Source organism: Triticum aestivum, chromosome 5A (assembly GCF_018294505.1).
Source record: "Triticum aestivum cultivar Chinese Spring chromosome 5A, IWGSC CS RefSeq v2.1, whole genome shotgun sequence".
NCBI classification, from domain to species: Eukaryota; Viridiplantae; Streptophyta; class Magnoliopsida; order Poales; family Poaceae; genus Triticum; species Triticum aestivum.
The window spans coordinates 51,310,967-51,332,659 of record NC_057806.1 but is presented as its reverse complement, the minus strand read 5'-3'; positions in this window follow the sequence as shown (position 1 = coordinate 51,332,659).

Below are 21,693 nucleotides of genomic sequence, written 5' to 3'. Positions count from 1 at the left end.
TAGAAGGCCCCGAGAGCCGCCTCATCAGCCTCCTCGATCAGCTCCACGTCGCCAGCGAGCCCGCTGTGGACTTGGAGTCGGTTGGCTCCACCGACTGGATGCTTGTCGACTCCGACACGGCATCGCTTGACGCGTTCCCCACCAACGTGGTGGTCTAAGATGAACCGCTTCCTTGCGCGGACAGCAGGGGCAGCACCATCATGGAGGTGCTCGTCATCAGCCATGGCGAGCACTCTGGCGGAGGCGCTCGAGACTCGCTCGAGGCGGCGATGCAAGACCTGACTGCGCCCATCCCAGAAGACGCCGACGCCGAGACACTGGAAGCACGCCGCGTCCAGCTCGTCGAAAGCGCCAACAGGCTGGCCAGCATGAGATGCCTTTCGGAGGCCTACTAGCGTGAGATGGACCGCGCCGTCGGCGGCACGCCGGCTCCTGGTGGGCCTAGCCGCATTGGCCTGATCCGGCAGCGTGGCGCGACCATTGTCAGCATGTTCGGGGCAGATCGCCCCGTCTACGCCACGCTTGCAGAGAACATACGAGCAGCCCAGGCGGCAGCAGACGAACTAGACAAACTCGAGGGCGACGAGCGTCGCTACATGACGAAGCGCGTCCAGCAGCTCCTTGACGCGTCTGCTGAGCAGCAAGAAGCTGGCTGCCGCGTCGAGATGCCCAACCATCGAAACGACGATCCGCCTTGAGGGAATGCTGGATTAGGGGGTGTTCGGATAGCCGGACTATACCTTCAGCCGGACTCCTGGACTATGAAGATGCAAGATTGAAGACTCCGTCCCGTGTCCGAAAGAGACTTTCCTTGGCGTGGAAGGCAAGCTTGGCGATACGGATATGAAGATCTCCTACCATTGTAACCGACTTTGTGTAACCCTAACCCTCTCTGGTGTCTATATAAACCGGAGGGTTTTAGTCCGTAGGACAACATACACATCAACAATCATACCATAGGCTAGCTTCTAGGGTTTAGCCTCCTCGATCTCGTGGTAGATCTACTCTTGTACTACCCATATCATCAATATTAATCAAGCAGGACGTAGGGTTTTACCTCCATCGAGAGGGCCCGAACCTGGGTAAAACTTCGTGTCCCTTGCCTCCTGTTACCATCCGGCCTAGACGCACAGTTCGGGACCCCTTACCCGAGATCCGCCGGTTTTGACACCGACATTGGTGCTTTCATTGAGAGTTTCTCTGTGTCGTCGCCGTCAGGCTAGATGGCTCCTACAATCACCAATAACGATGCAGTCTAGGGTGAGACCTTCCTCCCTGGACAGATCTTCGTCTTCGGCGGCTTCGCACTGCGGGCCAATTCACTTGGCCATCTAGAGCAGATCGAAAGCTACGCCCCTAGCCGTCAGGTCAGATTTGGAAGTTTAAACTACACAGCTAACATCCGCGGGGACTTGATCTTCGACGGATTCGAGCCACTTCCGAGCGCGCCGCACTGTCACGACAAGCATGATCTAGCTCTGCCACCGAACAGTGCCCTGGAGGCCGCACCCGCATTGGCTTCGACTCTTAATTCGGAGCCAACCGCGCCGATCGAGGATGGGTGGTTGGACGCCGCCTCGGGGGCTGCAATCCCAACGGCGATTGAGCCGAACACCAGCCCCGTACTCCGCCAGACTCATGATTCCAAGGAGTCGGACTCCTTTCCGGACTCCGAACCATTCACGCCTCTGCCAATCGAATCCGATTGGGCGCCGATCATGGAGTTTACTGCCGCGGACATCTTTCAGCACTCGCCCTTTGGCGATATTATAAAATCACTAAAGTCTCTCTCTTTATCAGGAGAGCCCTGGCCGAACTACGTTCAGCGAGATTGGGATGCGGATGATGAAGAAATTCAAAGCCCACCCACCACCCACTTTGTAGCCACTTTCGACGATTTAACCGACATGCTCGACTTCGACTCCGAAGACATCGACGGTATGGACGCCGATGAAGGAGACGATGAAGAACCACTGCCTATTGGGCCCTGGAACGCCACCTCGTCATATGACGTATACATGGTGGACGCACCAAAAGATGACGACGAGGAGCGGAAGGACGCACCGAAGGCTTGTTCCCTCGAAAAGCAGTCAAAGCGGCGACGCAAGCGCCGCCCCAAATCCCGCCTCGACAGAAATAGCGATCACACAGACCCAGCGCTGGAGCAGGGCGAACCGCTGCCGGACAACGGCAATCCGGATAATCAAACCGAACAAACAAATCCTATCAAGGATAATGGTCCGGACGACATAACGCCGGACAGACACCCGGAGCAGCAGACTGCCCGTAAAAGGCTTGTTGCCACCGCGAGGAGCCTGAAAAAGCAGAAGCAAAGGCTCAAGGCCGCGCAAGACACACTCCAATTCAGATGGAGTAAAATACTCAGCACTGCAGCAAGGTACGGCGACAATCGCCCCTCCAAGAGCTACCCAAAGCGGAAGCTGCTACCCGAATTCGATGAGGAGGCCTCAGAACCCCCACAACCAAATATCAAAGCAGCCACCTGGTCGGATAGACGACCCCTCTACCAACACAGAGCGGCATACAACGCCGCTCACCATACAACACGCAACCAATGCGAGGGCTCGCACCCAAAGGACGGTGCAACAAGATCCATCTATGGACCACGCAAGCGCGCCCCAGCATACAATGCAACACAACAAACATCCGAACAACGCGGTACACCCAGCTACAGGGGTGCCGCACACCCCCTATGTTTCACCGATGAGGTGCTGGACCACGAATTTCCAGAGGGATTCAAGCCCGTAAACATAGAGGCATACGACGGAACAACAGACCCTGGGGTCTGGATTGAGGACTACATCCTTCATATCCATATGGCTCGAGGAGATGATCTCCACGCCATCAAGTACCTACCCCTCAAGCTCAAAGGGCCAGCTCGTCACTGGCTCAAAGGCCTCCCCGAAAGCTCCATTGGAAGTTGGGAAGAGCTCGAAGACGCCTTTCGGGCAAATTTTCAAGGGACTTATGTCCGACCTCCGGATGCGGACGATTTGAGTCATATAACTCAACAGCCCGGAGAGTCAGCCCGAAAGCTTTGGAACAGGTTTCTTACTAAAAAGAACCAGATTGTCGACTGTCCGGACGCCGAAGCCTTAGCAGCTTTCAAGCATAGCGTCCGTGACGAATGGCTCGCCAGACACCTCGGCCAAAATAAGCCGAGAACGATGGCCGCATTAACAAACCTCATGACCCGCTTTTGCGCGGGGGAGGACAGCTGGCTAGCCAGATGCAGCACCAGCGACCCCAGTACATCTGAAGTTAGAGATGGAAACGGGAAATCACGGCGCAACAACAATAACAAACGCCGGAATAAAGAAGACAGCACGAAGGGCACGACAGTAAATGCCGGATTCAAAAGCTCTCGGCCAGGTCAAAAGCCGCCCCCTAAAGGCACCAGGGACGAACTGTCCAGCCTCAAAAAATTCTGGACCAAGTATGTCAGATTCATAGTACCCCTGGTAAACCTGCTAATCATACCCACAGAGAATGTTGGGTCTTCAAGCAGTCCGGCAAGCTCAATGCCGTACACAAGGGGGAGGATACACCAAGTGAAGACGAGGACGAGCCCCCCAAGCAAGACACGGGGGAACAAAAGCAATTTCCACCAGAAGTCAAAACAGTAAACGTGTTACACGTAATCAAGGGAAAAAACAATGCGGCACTCCCAGGAAAGTATAGCCAAGTGCCTATCACTACGAAGTCCTGCCACTGGTCATCTCAACCGATCACTTTCGACCATCGCGATTACTCAGCAAGTATCCGACACGCAGGATGGGCTGCCCTGGTATTAGACCCAGTAATTGGCGGATATCACTTCACAAGGGTCTTGATGGACGGCGGCAGTAGCCTAAACCTAATATATCAGGATACAATCCGCGGGATGGGGCTAGACCCAACACAAATTCGCCATAGCAATACTACCTTTAAAGGAGTAACGCCAGGCCCAGGGGCTCGTTGTACGGGCTCCCTCCTACTACAAGTTACATTCGGCTCCCCCGATAACTTCCGTCGCGAGCATTTAACTTTCCACATCGCTCCGTTTCAAAGTGGCTATCAAGCACTGCTCGGACGCGAAGCTTTCGCTCGCTTTAATGCAATACCACACTACGCCTCCCTCACACTCAAGATGCCCGGTCCACGTGGCATCATTACAGTGCACGGAAATATCAAGCGATCTCTGCGCGCCGAAGAGAGTGAGGCTGCCTTGGCCGCCGCACACTAAAGGCGCCCGGACAAACGAAAGCATCCAATAGGTCGTCAAGACCTCAGATACAACTAATCAAGTCCGGCGCCGCTATTTATACGGAAATAAGTGGTCACACCCCTATTTGTCAATACAAGGGGCTCAACGCGCGCAGACAAGTGGCAATTTCTTATCATCTTGAATTATACATGGTTTCTTTAAAAACTATCCTTTTGCACGACAACTTTTTCACTTAACTTCCTCTCTTTTACAGACGATCATCGTGCTACACCCGTCCAGGATACGGCACAACGGAGACACAGGCGCAGACGTGCAGCAGGGACCCGCTCCAAGGATTCTTTTTAGATTAAGACCCTGCGTAAACCTTTTTTACTGTCTCTTGTTGATACATATCCACCGTTGAGAAGGATGCTGACGTCTTGGCATGTGGCCACGCCAGAACAATGCACGTACCTGGACACACGGGGCTTCTTACAAAGGCCACTATTTAGGCCCGGTTTATACCACAAAGACCGAATACCTTAGGGAGTGTTCGGCGTCGCGAGTTTGGCCCTATATGCATCAGCTCCGAATCATTGTCTTTGGTCAAATGTTGGGTTTGCCCGGCTCCTGTGTTTTGGTGCCTTACGTTCCGCCTTGCCGGCTAAGGTAGCACCAGGAGAACTACTGCGATTGTGCCCTGGTTCATCCGGACGAGCACCTCAGTAGAGAAAGCCGAAAACTGACTGTCATGATATAGCGTGAGACTGGTCAACCACTCGATGACCTGTGGGAATGTTAGAATTCCTCCGCCTTAACGAAGGGCCGTTTCCCGGCCAGGCATGTACGCACCCCGATATCGGGAGAGTGCGGAGCCACCAGGGGCTATCTAGTAGCCCCACTGTCAAACTCCTATGGCTAAGTGAAAGTGCTAAAGCATTATAGTCCGGTTGCCTCGCTCGCTCCGCTATCACCTCCTTAATAGGACCAAGACGTTGGGTTAAGTGTGAATGCGTGTTTTTGCGAGCACCTCCGCATTATATGCGTGAGGGTTGAAGCCGACGGCTGCAATCTTTCAGGTTATACACATGTATACATAAACGGCCGCCCAGGAGGCATCATATTACTTTCAGGCAAAAGTATAAAAATAGCCTTATAAAAATTTATAAAAGCATTTCGCTTACAATGAGATTACATATCACTCAAACATAATATTTTTTGAGCACCGGGTCTCTTTCAAACGGGCACCCTCAAGAACTTCTTCAAAGTAGTGCTCGGCAGCCTTTCGACCTATAGCCGAATCCCGCGCTGCGACATTGGTAGCATCCATCTCCGCCCAATATGCCTTAACACAGGCAAAGGCCATCCGTGCGCCCTCTATGCACGCCGACCTCCTCATCGCATTAATGCGCGGCACCACATCAAGGACCTGCTGCACCAAGCTGAAATAGCTGTTCGGTTTTGACCTTCCCGGCCACAGCTGATCCACAACAGACCTCATAGAGAGTCCGGACAACCTGTTTAGTTCGGCCCATTCGGCTAATTGGTCAGTCAATGAAAGTGGACGCTCGGGAGAATGGAATTGTCTCCAAAACAGCTGGTCTACTCCATGGTCTGTCTGACCCTGGAAGTACTTGGCCGCATCGGCAGCGCTCGCCGCCAAATCCATATACACATCCTCCGAACTCCACAGCCGATCCAGAGGGGCATACCGTGGATCTCCGAATTTCCTCCGCAACATAAAGGATTTCCCAGCTACAATATCCCCGGCTTCCCGCAGCTCCTCCTTCTTTGCCCTCATAGCAGAGCGGAGATCCTTTTTCGTCGCAGCAGCCTTTTCAAGGTCCGATGCCTTCGCTTGGTTTTCTTTTTCAAGAACCCGGCAACGGTCGGCGGCGGCTTTTAATTCTATAGCCATCTTGGCCATCTTGTCTCGGGTCTCGCCATGCGCGGCCTTCTCGGCTTGCAACTCTTCGGCCGCCTTCACAGCAGCCGCATTACCCAACCTCGCTTGTTCCTTGGCTCGGGCAAGTTCTGCCCGCAAGGCTTCAACAGTGGCAGCTCCATCTGCAGTCACAACATATTAAAGATACTGGCATCATGCTGCTCTTCCTATGTGGCGTTTACCAGATATTGACACTTACCCTGTGCCTCGTCAAGCCTTTTGTTAACAAGCTCGATGTCGGCGTCTGCCGCATCCAACTGCCGTTCTAAATGGGCAAACTCGCTAGTCCGGCTAGCCACCGGAGCTTCCATCACCTGCACATAGAGGCAGTATGGTTATTTCCTGGGAATATGATCCTCTGTTCGTCGTCGTTTCCGACGACAACCAGAGTCTCAGGGGCTACTATCTACACAGGGCACACCTAGCATGTGCAGGATTATCATACATTCTTTTACGTACCTCAAAGCCTGTCAGTAGACTCATAAAAGCTTCATGCAATCCGCTTTCGGCGGACGATATTCTCTCCATCACCGTATTCATCATCACACGGTGTTCATCTGAGATGGCCGCTCGCCCCACCAACTCCCTCAGAACATCCGATCGCACACTAGACGGTGCCGGACTCTTTTGTCTGCTCTCTTCGGGAGCCGGACACTGGGAGCTTCGGGGGTCAATGGGATTATCTTCTGGCCTCACCGGACTCGGAGAGGCCCTCCGCGACGACACTTCAGGGTCGCCCGCTTCTGGAGCGGAGGAGTCCGGAGGAGGCGTTTCGCTCTCCATCATCTCTGGAAGAAGATCCCCCGAAGATGAGCTCATTTGAGAGGGGCTAAGGCCCGAACTGCAAAATATATGCGGTGGTTATTTTCTCAGAAGAAAAAGATGGCATATCTGTACTATTAAAGTATTTCGGGTCACTTACGACTCGTGGGAGAATTGATCCCCCCGCGGACTTTGTGCGGCAACAACACCCCCCAAGGTAGGACCCTCTGCAGGAGACTTCTTCTCCCGTTTGGAAGCTTCGGCTTCTGAATCCCCGGGAGCAGTCCTTTTCCTCTTCTGGTCGCCTTCCCTCATGGAGACGCTCGCTCCCTCGGCTAGAATGGGCAGCGTTGGGGGCCCGCGTCCGCCCGCATTATCCTCCACAGTATCTTCCTTCAAGGGCTCCGGGCAAGGTGCGGTCTGGAGCATCTTTTCCAATACCAGATTTTCCAAACCCTCAGGGAGGGGGGCCGAACACCGAATCAACTTCGCCTTTGTTAGCCAGTCCTGGTCAAAAAGAGAACTCTCAGAAATAACTTCGTAACAAAGTAGAGATAGTATGTTCGGCCGGAAGATGCCTTACCTGTTCGGCGGTGCGGTTACTACTTAGGCCAACGTCCTCGGTGATTTCCGGACAATCCACCTGAGGTCCGAAGAATGACATGTACATCTCCTCGTGCGTCAGGCCGAGAAAATTTTGAATGGCACGCGGTCCCTCGGGATTGAACTCCCACAGGCGAAGAGGCCGGCGTTTGCAAGGCTGGACTTGACGAACCAGCATAACCTGTATCACCGCAACCAAACTGAAATCTCCATTGAAGAGATCTCGAATGCGGCCTTGCAGTATAGGCACGTCCTTGACTGGACCCCAGCTCAGACCTCTGCTGATCCATGACATCAGCTGTGGTGGAGGGCCCGAGCGGAAAACAGGGGGGCCGCCCACTTGGCACTTCTAGGAGCCGTGATGTAGAACCACTCCTGTTGCCACAATTCAGACACCTCTGGGATGGAACCTTTGGGCCACGGAGCTCCCGTCATCTTGCGTATTGAGGCACCTCCACACGCTGCATGTTGCCCCTCGACCAGCTTCGGCTTCACTTCAAAGGTCTTGAGCCATAGGCCAAAGTGAGGGGTAACCCGGAGGAAGGCCTCGCACACGACAATAAATGTCGTGATATGAAGAAAGGAGTCCGGATCTAGATCATGAAAATCTAGCCCATAGTAAAACATCAAACCCCTGACGAAAGGATCCAGGGCAAGGCCTAGACCTCGGAGGAAGTGGGAAACGAACACGACGTTCTCGTTGGGTTCGGGGGTGGGGACGGCCTGCCCTCGGGGAGGCAGCCGATGCAAAATCTCGGCGGTCAGATATCTGGCCTCCCTCAACTTCTTGATGTCTTCTTCCGTGACGGAGGAAGGCATCCATCGGCCTTGAAGGCTAGATCCGGACATGACTGGAGGTTCGGAGCACCTGACCTGAACTTCGGGCGTTTGAGCTTGAGGTGGGGGAAGGATTCGATTGAGCACGGGAGGGAAAAATAAAAGCCTTGTCCCCTTTATAAAGAGGGTGAATATCAAGCGTCCTCTCCGTGTCCGCTTGGACTTGCCTATAATCTAGGAGTCCTAGAAGCGGTTGGGTTACCCACGCCCGTATTGATGAGAATCCCGGGATAAGGGGACACGATCTCTGCTTTAACAAGACGTGCCAAGGAAACCGCCTCGCATAACGCGCTGAGGTGGGATAATGAAACGACTCGGATAAAGGCTTGGCCGTGGTGTGTCACGCTACGGAATACGTCAGCAGATTAGATTGGTGTAAATATTATTCTCTCTATGGCAATATGTGGAAACTTATTTTGCAGAGCCGGACACTATCTTTGTGTTCAAAATCTTCTATGAAGTACTTGGAGGAGGAACCCGCCTTGCAATGCCGAAGACAATCTGCGCGCCGGACTCGTCGTCATTGAAGCCTGGTTCAGGGGCTACTGAGGGAGTCCTGGATTAGGGGGTGTTCGGATAGCCGGACTATACCTTCAGCCGGACTCCTGGACTATGAAGATACAAGATTGAAGACTCCGTCCCGTGTCCAGAAGGGACTCTCCTTGGCGTGGAAGGCAAGCTTGGCGATACGGATATGAAGATCTCCTACCATTGTAACCGACTTTGTGTAACCCTAACCCTCTCCGGTGTCTATATAAACCGGAGGGTTTTAGTCCGTAGGACAACATACACATCAACAATCATACCATAGGCTAGCTTCTAGGGTTTAACCTCCTCGATCTCGTGGTAGATCTACTCTTGTACTACCCATATCGTCAATATTAATCAAGCAGGACGTAGGGTTTTACCTCCATCGAGAGGGCCCGAACCTGGGTAAAACTTCGTGTCCCTTGCCTCCTGTTACCATCCAGCCTAGACGCACAGTTCGGGACCCCCTACCCGAGATCCGCCGGTTCTGACACCGACACACCTCCTCACCGAGATCAAGGCGCGACGTCCCGGACGCCGACTGGCGGCGTCCGCGATAGAAGAGACAAGGAGTCGGCTGCCAGCCGCAGCTGGACTCGCATCACCATCGAGCACGACCAAGACGGCCGCCCAAGAGCAGTGGAACGACGGGATGACTGTCCGCCTCCCCCTCTGTTGGGGATCATAGCAGAAATTTAAAATTTTCTACGCATCACCAAGGTCAATCTATGGAGTAATCTAGCAACGAGGGGAAGGAGAGTGCATCTACATACCCTTGTAGATCGCTAAGCGGAAGCGTTCAAGTGAACGGGGTTGATGGAGTCATACTCGTCGTGATCCAAATCACCGATGATCCTAGCGCTGAACGGACGGCACCTCCGCGTTCAACACACGTACGGAACGGAGACGTCTCCCACGCCTTGATCCAGCAAGGAGGAGGGAGAGGTTGAGGAAGAGAGTCCAATAGCAGCACAATGATGTGGTGGTGATGGAGGAGTGTGGCAATCTTGCAGGGCTTCGCCAAGCACCGCGGGAGAGGAAGAGGACTTGGGAGAGGGGGAGGGCTGCGCCAGAACTTGGGTGCGGCTGCCCTCCCACCCCCACATATATATAGGTGCAAGGGAGAGGGGGCGGGCCCCCTCAGATCCAATCTGAGGAGGGGACGGCGGCCAGGGGGGTTGCCTTGCCCCCCAAGGCAAGGGGGCGCCCCCCCTTTAGGGTTCCCCCAAACCCTAGGCGCATGGGCCCTAGGGGGAGGCGCCCAGCCCACTAAGGGGCTGGTCCCTCTCCACACACAGCCCATAGGGCCCTCCGGGGCAGGTGGACCCTCCCGGTGGACCCCCGGAACCCCTCCGGTGGTCCCGGTACAATACCCGTAACCCCCGAATTATTCCGGTGACCGTACGATGACTTCCCATATATAAATCTTTACCTCCAGACCATTCCGGAACTCCTCGTGACGTCCGAGATCTCATCTGGGACTCCAAACAACATTCGGTAACCACGTACATCTATTCCCTATAACCCTAGTGTCATCGAACCTTAAGTGTGTAGACCCTACGGGCTCGGGAACCATGCAGACATGACCGAGACAACTCTCCGGCCAATAACCAACAGCGGGATCTGGATACCCATGTTGGCTCTCACATGTTCCATGATGATCTCATCGGATGAACCACGATGTCGAGGATTCAATCAATCCTGTATTCAATTCCCTTTGTCCAGCGGTATTGTACTTGCCCGAGATTCGATCATCGGTATCCCGATACCTTGTTCAATCTCGTTACCGGCAAGTCTCTTTACTCGTTCCGTAACACATCATCCCGTGATCAACTTCTTGGTCACATTGTGCACATTATGATGATGTCCTACCGAGTGGGCCCAGAGATACCTCTCCGTTACACGGAGTGACAAATCCCAGTCTCGATTCGTGCCAACCCAACAGACACTTTCGGAGATACCTGTAGTGAACCTTTATAGCCACCCAGTTACGTTGTGACGTTTGGCACACCCAAAGTATTCCCACGGTATCCGGGACTTGCATAATCTCATGGTCTAAGGAAATGATACTTGACATTAGAAAAGCTTTAGCAAACGAACTACACGATCTTGTGCTAGGCTTAGGATTGGGTCTTGTCCATCACATCATTCTCCTGATGATGTGATCCCATTATCAACGATATCCAATGTCCATGGTCAGGAAATCGTAACCATCTTATTTATTAACGAGCTAGTCAACTAGAGGCTTACTAGGGACATGGTGTTGTCTATGTATCCTCACATGTATCTGAGTTTCCTATCAATACAATTCTAGCATGGATAATAAACAGTTATCATGAACAATGAAATATAATAATAACCAATTTATTGTTACCTCTAGGGCATATTTCCAACAGTCTCCCACTTGCACTAGAGTCAATAATCTAGTTCACACCGCCATGTGATTAATACTCACAGGTCACATCGCCATGTGACCAACATCCAAGAGTCTACTAGACTCAATGATCTAGTTCACATCACTATGGGATAAACACTCAAAGAGTTCTGGGTTTGATCATGTTATGCTTGTGAGAGAGGTTGTAGTCAACGGGTCTTGCCATATTCAGATCCATATGTTTTTCGCAAAACTTTATATCGTAGATGCTGCTACCACGTTTCACTTGGAGCTATTCCAAATTATTGCTCCATTATACGTATCTGGTATCTCTACTCAGAGCTATCCGGATAGGGTGTTAAGCTTGCATCGACGTAACTCTTTATGTCGAACTCTTTATCACCTCCATAACCGAGAAACATTTCCTTATTCCTCTAAGGATAATTTTGACTGCTATCTGGTGATCCACTCCTCACCTTTGTACCCTCTTGCCAGACATGTGGCAAGGCACACATTAGGTGCGGTACTTCAGCATGGCATACCGTATAGAGCCTATGACAAGAGCATAGGGGACGACCTTCGTCATTCTTCTTTCTTCTGCCGTGGTCAAGCTTTGAGTCTTACTCAACTTCACACCTTACAACTCAGGTAAGAACCCCTTCTTTGACTGATCTATTTTGAACTCCTTCAAAAACATGTCAAGGTGTGCGTTCTTTGAAAGTATCATAAGGCGTTTTGATCTATCTCTATAGATCTTGATGCCCAATATGTAAGCAGCTTTATCCAGTTCTTCCTTTGAAAAACACTCTTCAAACAACCGTTTGTGCTTTCTAGAAATTCTACATCATTTCGAATCAACAATATGTCATCCACATATACTTATCAGAAATGTTGTAGTGCTCCCAATCACTTTCTTGTAAATACAAGTTTCTAGCAAACATTGTATAAACCTAAAAGCTTTGATCACTCCATCAAAACATATATTCCGATTCCGAGATGCTTGCTCTAGTCCATAGAAGGATTGCTGGAGCCAGCATACCTTTTAATATCCTTAGGATCGACAAAACCTTTTATTGTATCACATACAACTTTTCTTACGAAAACTTTGTAAGAAAACTTGTTTTGACATCCATCTGTAAGATTTCATAATCGAAAAATACAGCTAATGCTAACATGATTCCGACGGACTTAAGCATCGCTACGGGTGAGAAATTCTCATCGCAGTCAACTCCTTGAACTTGTGAAAAGACTCTTTCCCACAAGTCGAGCTTCATAGACGGTAACATTACCGCCCACGTCCGTCTTCTTCTTAAAGATCCATTTATCTCAATGGCTTGCCGATCATCGGGCAAGTCCACCAAAGTCCATACTTTGTTCTGATATATGGATCCTATCTCGGATTTCATGGCTTCTAACATTTTGTCGGAATACGGGCCCACCATCGCTTCTCCATAGCTCGTAGGTTCATTGTTATCTAACAACATGATATCTAAGACAGGATTACCGTACCACTTAGGAGTAGTACATATCCTTGTCGACCTACGAGGTTCGATAGCAACTTGATCCGAAGCTTCATGATCACTATCATTTACTTCCTATTCAACAGACGTAGGCGCCACAGAAAACATCTTTCTGTGTTGCATCACTCTCTGGTTGAAGTAAAGGTTCGACAACCTCATCAAGTTCTATCTTCCTCCCACTCAATTCTTTTGAGAGAAACTCCTTCTCGAGAAAGGACCCGTTCTTAGCGACAAACAATTTGCCCTCGGATCTGAGATAGAAGGTATACCCAACTGTCACCCTTGGGTATCCTATGAAGATGTGTTTGTCCGCTTTGGGTTCGAGCTTCTCCGGCTTAAGCCCTAAGCATCACATCCCCAAACATTAAGAAACGACAACATTGGTTTCTTGCCAAACCAATGTTCATATGACGTCGTCTCAACGGACTTAGATGGTGTCCTATCTAAAGTGAATGCAGCTATTTTTAACGCATAACCTCAAAATGAAAACGGTAGATTGGTAAGAGACATCATAGATCGCACCATATCTCATAGGGTTCGATTACGACGTCCGGACACACCATTACCTTGTGGTGTTCCAGGTGGCTTCAACTGTGAAACAATTCCACAATGTCTTAAGTGATTGCCAAACTCAAAACTCAGAAAATCCCCTTTTGATCAGATCGTAGGAACATGATCTTATTGTTATGATGATTCTTAACTTCACTCTGAAATCGCTTGAACTTTTCAAACGTTTCAGACTTGTGCTTCATTAAGTAAATATACCTATACCTACTCAAATCGTCAGTGAAGATGAGAAAATAGCGATATCCACTACACGCTTCAATTCTCATTGGATCACATGCATCAGCATGTATGATTTCAAACAAGTCACTTGCCCGTTTCATTGTACCTGAAAACGGGGTCTTAGTCATCCTGCCCATGAGGCATGGCTCGCATGTGTCAAGTGATTCAAAATCAAGTGACTCCAAACATCCATCGACATGGAGTTTCTTCATGCATCTTACGCCAATATGACCTAAGCGGCAGTGCCACAAGAAAGTGGTACTATCTACATCTTTTGGCGTGAACATGTGTATTACTACGACCGAGATTCACTGAACCATTCACATAGGGTGCATGACCATGGAAGGTATTATTCATGTAAACAGAATAGCCATTATTCTCTAACTTAAATGAATAACTGTATTGCAATGAACATGATCTAATCATATTCATGCTCAACGTAGACATCTGATAACATTTATCTCGGTTCAATACTAATCCCGAAGGCAGATGGAGCGTGCGATGGTGATCTCATCAACTTTGGAAACACTTCCAACACACATCGTCACCTCGCCCTTAGTCAGTCTCCGTTTAGTCCGTAGCTTTTGCTTCAAGTCACCAATAATAGCAACTGAACCGGTATCCAATACCCCGATGCTACCAGGAGTACTAGTGAGGTACACATTAATAACACGTATATACTTTGTTGAAGTTGCCAGCCTCACTACTAGGAAAAGGGCTATAGATAGGATTGATACTAATGGCGCATCATGGAAGCAGTGCGCCACTACTATATACTAATGGCGAACCGGTTAGTGATGCGCCATTAGTGTGGAAGACACTAATGGTGCACCAAGAAACAGGGTGCACCACTAGTATTAAATTATTATTTTTTCCATTTTTCCATACATACTAATGGCGCATCAGGTCGAAGTGCGCCATTACTAGTTCTAAGTAGTAATGGCGCACCAAGCAGACAGTGCGCCATTACTGTAAAAAAATCTATTCTTTTTTTTGCAAAACTACTAATGGCGCATCGTTTCACAGTGCGCCATTACTAGTTTAAACTAGTAATGGCGCACTATTACCCGGTGCGCCATTAGTATATATATTTATTTATTTTTACTTTTTTGCAAAACTACTAATGGCGCACCACCTGCAGGTGCGCCATTAGTAACCAGGGTTACTAATGGCGCATTTGCTGGTGGTGCGCCATTAGTAACCTGGGACCCCAACAAGATATTTTGGACAGCCCCACACCTACCCACTCACTTTCCCCACTTCATTCCCTCCACCTCCTTCTCCAAGCTTTCGGCCATCTCCTCCTCCTCACCTCATTTCCACCATAGATTCATCAAAATTAAGTGGTGAAATTACCTTTTTTGATAGGTAAGTAAGGGGAAAGCTATCTTCATGATGTAGATCTACTTTTTTTCTCCCTAGCTCGCTCCAACAACGTGCACATGCACTTTTTGTGGCCTAGCTAGATCTATGTATGTTTGTGGTGTTGCATGTTTGTGGTTGCATATATGTTTGTGTTTGAAGGTACCGGTATTTGAAATGCGATAGTTGCCAATATTTTGCCGGAATGTTTTGATTCATTTCCGTTTCGGCGAGAATTTTGGCACTATGCATTCTTTTTGGTCCTATTTTTAGGGAAGGTCATGCCAAATTTTTTCTTGGTTCTAAAATATCGTTTTGCTCTACCCCGCAGGCGACCATGGTCCGCACGATGACTGAAGGCATCGTGAATAGGTTTTTGAGCTCCGCGAAGGCCGAGATGCTTCAAAAGAACGAGACGGAGATAAGATGTCCGTGTCGAAGATGCAAGCTGAAGAGCCTTATTGCGGACCCGGATTCCGGGCAGGTGCGGGACCACCTGCTCTTGCGTGGTTTCATGGATGGCTATCGGTGGCAAGGTGATGAAGATGACTATGAAGTCGTCCATGGGGGCCGGGCAAGAAATGAGGAAGGGCAACAAGACAAGTACCACCGCGGCGAGGGCGGGCGAGAAGACGAAGAATCTCCAGGACATGATCACGACGGTGATGCTGTACACAGTCATCATGTAGAAGATGTCGTACATGATGATGAGGAAGATCAAGACGAAGGGCATGATCATGAAGATGAAGATGCCGGAGCAGACGACGATGGAGGCTGGGTGCAGGACCCTCATATTCAAGAGCTGCTTCTCAAGCAGACGGATAACGCAAGAGCTGCCGCCCGAGAGAAAGCCAAGCTGGATCAACTGGAGATAGACGCGGTTACTCCATTGTATGAAGGATGCAGGCCCGAGGATACCCGCCTGAAAGTAACGCTCATGGCTCTGGAGATGAAGGTAAAACACAAAATGACCGACGCATGCTTCGACGAGAACATGTCATTCTGGCACGAACGTCTTCCCAAGGGGAACAAGTGCCCGACCAGTTTCGAGGAGGCGAAGAAAATCGTGTGTCCTCTGGATTTACCGCACGTGAAATACCATGTGTGCATGAACAATTGTATCATTTATCGGGACGAGCACGCGGAGTCTACCATATGTCCGGTGTGCGGCGTCACTCGATACAAGAAGAGGAAGAAAGCTCCTCGAAAATCGGTGTGGTACTTTCCGATCACTCCTCGTCTGCAGCGGTATTTCGCGGACCCTAAGGTAGCAAAGCTCCTGCGTTGGCACGCGGATAGGGAGGAGAAGAAGCAGGAAGATGACGGAAATGATCCGGAGATAAATAAAAAAGACAAGATGCTGAGTCACCCTAAGGATGCGAGCCAGTGGCAAGCGTTGAACTTCGAATACCCAGAATTTGGGAAGGATCCAAGGAACATCGTGCTGGGCGCGAGCACCGATGGAGTCAATCCGTTTGGCAGCCAGAGAAGCACACATAGCACCTGGCCTGTGTTTGTGTGGATGTACAACCTTCCCCCCTGGTTGTGCATGAAGAGGAAGTACATTCACATGAGTATGCTAATTGAAGGGCCGAAACAACCAAGGAACGACATCAATCTGTATCTGGGGCTGCTGAAGGAGGAGATAGACACTCTGTGGAAAACGCCAGCCAATACGTGGGACGCCGCAGAGAAAGAATATTTCCCTATGAGAGCCGCACTGCTCACGACGGTGCACGACTATCTCGGTTACGGATATCTCGCGGGGCAGGTAGTCCACGGATTTTCTGGATGCGTAAGGTGCATGGATGACACAACGTATCGCCAGCTAGATAGAGATCCCGGGTCTTCGAAAACCGTGTTCATGGGACATCGAAGGTGGCTTCGCGACGATGACCCGTGGAGGAAACGCAAGGATCTGTTCGATGGTGAAACCGAACCCCGAAAACGCCCGTGTACGAGGAGCGGCGAGGAAATAGACGAGCTGTTGAAAAATTGGAAAGACTGCCCACTGCCGGGAAAGAAGCAAAAGGCGCCAGAGCCGGGAAAGAAGCGAAAGGCGCCAGAGCCGCTGCTGAAGGTATGGAAAACGAGGTCTGTTTTCTGGGACTTGCCGTACTGGAAGATCCACCGTGTGCCTCACAGCCTTGATGTCATGCATATCACGAAGAACGTGTGCGAGAGTCTGCTTGGTACCCTGCTCAACATGCCAGAGAGGACCAAAGATGGGCCGAAAGCAAGGGCAGACTTGAAATCAATGGGCATCAGGCAGGAGCTTCACGCTAATGATGATGATGATGATGATGATGATGATGATGAGGCGAAGCAGGACACAGAAAGTCGTCGCAAAGGCAAAAAGGCCAAGAAGACCGGAAATGACTACCCTCCCGCGTGCTTCACTCTAAGTCAGGAGGAGATCGAGCAGTTTTTCACCTGCCTCCTAGGAGTAAAACTTCCTTACGGTTACGCAGGGAAGATAAGCAGATACCTAGACCCAGCGAAGCAGAAGTTCAGCGGGATGAAGTCTCACGACTGTCACGTGCTGATGACGCAGATACTTCCAGTTGCAATCCGTGGGATCATGGACGCGCACGTCCGTGAAACGCTATTTGGCCTATGCAACTTTTTCGACGTCATCTCTCGGAAGTCGATTGGCGTGAGGCAACTCAGAAGGCTACAGGAAGAGATCGTGGTGATACTATGCGAGCTTGAGATGTACTTCCCGCCCGCATTCTTCGACGTTATGGTGCATCTGCTGGTCCATATCGTGGAGGATATCATCCAACTCGGGCCGACGTTCCTGCACAGCATGATGCCGTTCGAAAGGATGAATGGTGTCATCAAAGGATACGTTCGCAACATGTCACGTCCAGAGGGAAGTATAGCCAGGGGCTTTCTGACCGAAGAGTGCATCTCCTACTGCACGAATTATCTAGGCATCGAGAACCCCGTTGGTCTGCCCGTCAACAGGCACCTCGGCAGGCTCGCTGGATGGGGTCACCGTGAGGGTCGCCGCGAAATGCATGTCGACTTCGAGGGTCGACTCGCCGACTTTGAAAGAGCAAACCTAGTCGCGCTACAACACATAGACGTGGTCGATCCTTGGGTGGTAGAGCACAAAACCTTTATTGAGAAGACGTACAATGACCGAGGCCAACAGAGGACGGACGGAGATATACTCAAAGAGCACAACTCATGTTTCACGCGTTGGTTCAAGCAGAAGCTTCTGTCGTACCCTTTACATGAAGATTCTTCCGCGGAAGAACAACTCATATTCGCCTTGTCACAGGGCGCCGAGCACAACCTGATGACCTATGAGGCGTACGATATCAACGGCTACACATTCTACACCGAGGACAAGGACATGAAGAGCGATGGTTATCAGAACTCCGGGGTAACGATGGAATCCTACACCGGTAACGACAAGGACAGATACTACGGAAGGATCGAGGAGATCTGGGAGCTGAGCTACGCTGGAGAGAAGGTCCCGATGTTCCGTGTCAGATGGGCCAAGAGCGTCCTAAAAGAAGACCGGTATTTCACCACCATGGTTATACCCGAAGCCAAATCCAAGACCGCGGGCGCAAACGTCACCGCGAAAAATGAGCCATGGGTACTGGCTTCCCAAGTGGACCAATGCTTCTTCATTACCGACCCGTCAAAGCCCAGTCGTGTTGTCGTGAGGAGAGGCAAAAGGAAGATCATCGGAATGGATGGAGTAGCCAATGAGCAAGACTTCGACAAGTACGGCGACCCGAAGATCGAACATGACGACGACGATGAAGTAGCAGCACACACCACAAGAAGAAGCAGGACCACCCTACCTAAAGGACGTCCGTTCCACAGAAGAACTCCATTTGCGAAAAAGAAGGGCAAGAAGATTGTGAACAGATAGCTAGCTAAGATCGATTGTATTTAAATCGTAGTCTTCATTTCTCGATTGTATTTCATGGGCACTTTTTGATATCATGAATATTTTTAAATTTCATGGGCACTTTTTGAATTCATGAGGACACTTGATCTCGATCCCCCTCCATCTCGATCTCGATTCCCCCTCCATCTCGATCTCGATCCCCCTCCATCTCGATCCCACCCGCACCCTCCCCCGCTAGCTCCACCGCCGCCGACGACCCACCGCAACCCTCCCCCGCTCCACCGCCGCCGACGAGCACCCGGCCCCCCCCTCCACCGCCGCCAACGGGCACCCCCGCACCCTCCCCGCTCCACCGCTGCCAACGGGCACCCCCCGCACCCTCCCCCGCTCCACCGCCGCCGCCGATGATATTTTCAAGTAACAAATTTGAACATATTTTTAAAAAAATTATTACTGTTTTTATACAAAAATATTACTGTTATGATTTAAACAAGTTTGAACATATTTAAACACAAATAAATATCAAAAACAACATTTAAAATGCATAAAAAATATTGGGGAGCCTGGGAATCAAACCCAGAACCTCCTGGTGTGTGTGCTGCATGCTGACCAGTTGGGCTGGTGGGTGGGTTCTGTTGTAGATAGGGTTAGGCTGTAGATATGGTTAGTGGGCTAGATTAAAACAAAATTCTAATGGCGCACCGAGGGGAGGTGCGCCATTAGAATAGTCATACTTATGGCGCACCGAGGGGAGGTGCGCCATTAGAACCCTCCCCCCACTCCACCTACTGCCATCGCCAGACACTTCGTCCTTCCTATCCCTCCACCGCGCCGCTCCCTCCTTCGTCCCTCCCTCCACCGCGCCGCCGCCGCTGCCCCGACCCACGGCGCCGCAGCCGCCGACGCGCCCCCGCCGTCTCCCTCTCCCCTTCCACCCCCTCGAGCGCCGCCTCCCCCTACGTGCGCTGCCTCCCGACCCACGACGCCGATGCCGCGCCTCCTCATCGCGCATGGGGCACTCTTCCTCGCGCTCTCCTCACCAACCATGACGCCGGCCACCTGCTCCTCACCAACCACGACGCTGGCCACCTGCTCCGTCGTCTCCGGCAGAGGTTACTCCACCTAGCTGCAACACTCATGCGCTTGGCGGCTAGGGTTTGCCTCCGGCCCCTCCCCCCCCATCAACGAGAGGAGCATCTGGTGCCCCTGCCCTCGAGTTCATCGACGACGCCGTCCTCCAGCCGCTGCCGCCGTCCTCCCGCCCAGGTACCTCTCCTCCTTCCTCCTTCCTCCCTCTCCTGTGTTCCTAGGTTCCTAGGTTCAGATTTGTGCACTGTAGATGATGTTCCACTGTGAACTTACTGATGATGACAGATTTGTGAACTTACTAATGATGACAGGAGATTTGTGCACAAACTACAATGCACAAATCTCCATGATGGATTAGGTAATGTTCCACTGCGTAGTAAGTTCCATAGATTGTATAATGCTAACACCAGTTTTAATATTACTGTAGCAGAGGTGATTGGGGGTTGTTGGGATAATGTCAAAATTAGGAGGAGGTTGGGTGATTTGGCTGAGCAGCAGTTGCAATATCTCTGTGAGGACGTGGTTCAAAGTGAGGAGAGAGATAAGTGCTTGTGGACTTTAACTACATGTGGTGAATTTACCATTAGATCAATGTACCTGATGATCAAAGCTTTGCAAGTTAGATGTCATTTTAGAAAATTATGGTTTATTAAAGTACCTCTTAAGATTACAGTTATCTTGTGGTTGATGTTTAAGAATAGTATATTATTGACTAAGTTATTACTCAAGTCTCTCACTGGTTGGAACACTGGGCTGGTTTGCAGAAGCGTGGGGGGCCTAATCAAATTACCTAATCAGATTTGTGAACTATAGTTTGTGAACTACACAGTGGAACATTACCTAATCAGATTTGTGAACTTACTGATGATGACAGGAGATTTGTGCACTGTAGTTTGTTAATCTGGACATCTTAGTAGCTAATGCATTCAGTTAACCAAAGTTTAGTTCTTGTGTAGTGTAGTTCCCTCCTCAAATTACTTGCAAGCATATTGTAACTATTTTCACTCTGTCCTGAAGGTTTTTGACTACACAATCTGTGGTGACCCACACTCTGTTGGTTCACACTCATTGAGTTCGCTCGTGAAGGTATTATATGTTCACATGGTACATTTATGTTTTTCAGCAGCTAATTGATGGTTTGATACATGATACATTTCATGCACAGGTGCTAGAGCTGCACTTAACTTGCTAAAATCATCCCCTTGTTCTTACTGGTTATATAAATTCATTGATTGTCCTATGTTTTCTGTCAGGGTATTGTTCAGGAAGCTTGCTTGAGTTTGTGTCCTTTAATTTGTAAATCTGCAGTTCTAGCCACATTTAGGATAAGTTGTTGTATATACTGTCATAAAGTTCAGCAAGAACAGGGCATCAACAGTGCTACTCTAGTATCTAGTTGGGGAGGGACAAATGGACAGGGACAACAAACTATTAGTCTTAGGATTAACACTCCTCATATGAGATGAGAGGATTTTTTTTAAATTGCTTCTTGCAGTTTTGAAAATTCAGTTTATTCGGTTACTAAAAATTCAGTTAGGCACACAAATTTCAGAACTTTTGTTTGCTGTAACATATTGATGTGCTTTGTAAAACTTGTTCATGTACTGAACTACTAATGCCTTGTGATGCTCTGAATTACTTGTGATGCCTCTGAATTACTTGTGATCACATTGAGAAAGAGATGCAAAGATGATGATCAAAGATGGGCTGCTGTAGAACTGTTCTTCATCTTTACAGTGCTGTTGTATAGAAATATGCTGAATTTTCTGCTCTGATTGTTGCTCAAAGAAATTTAGCAAAAAAATG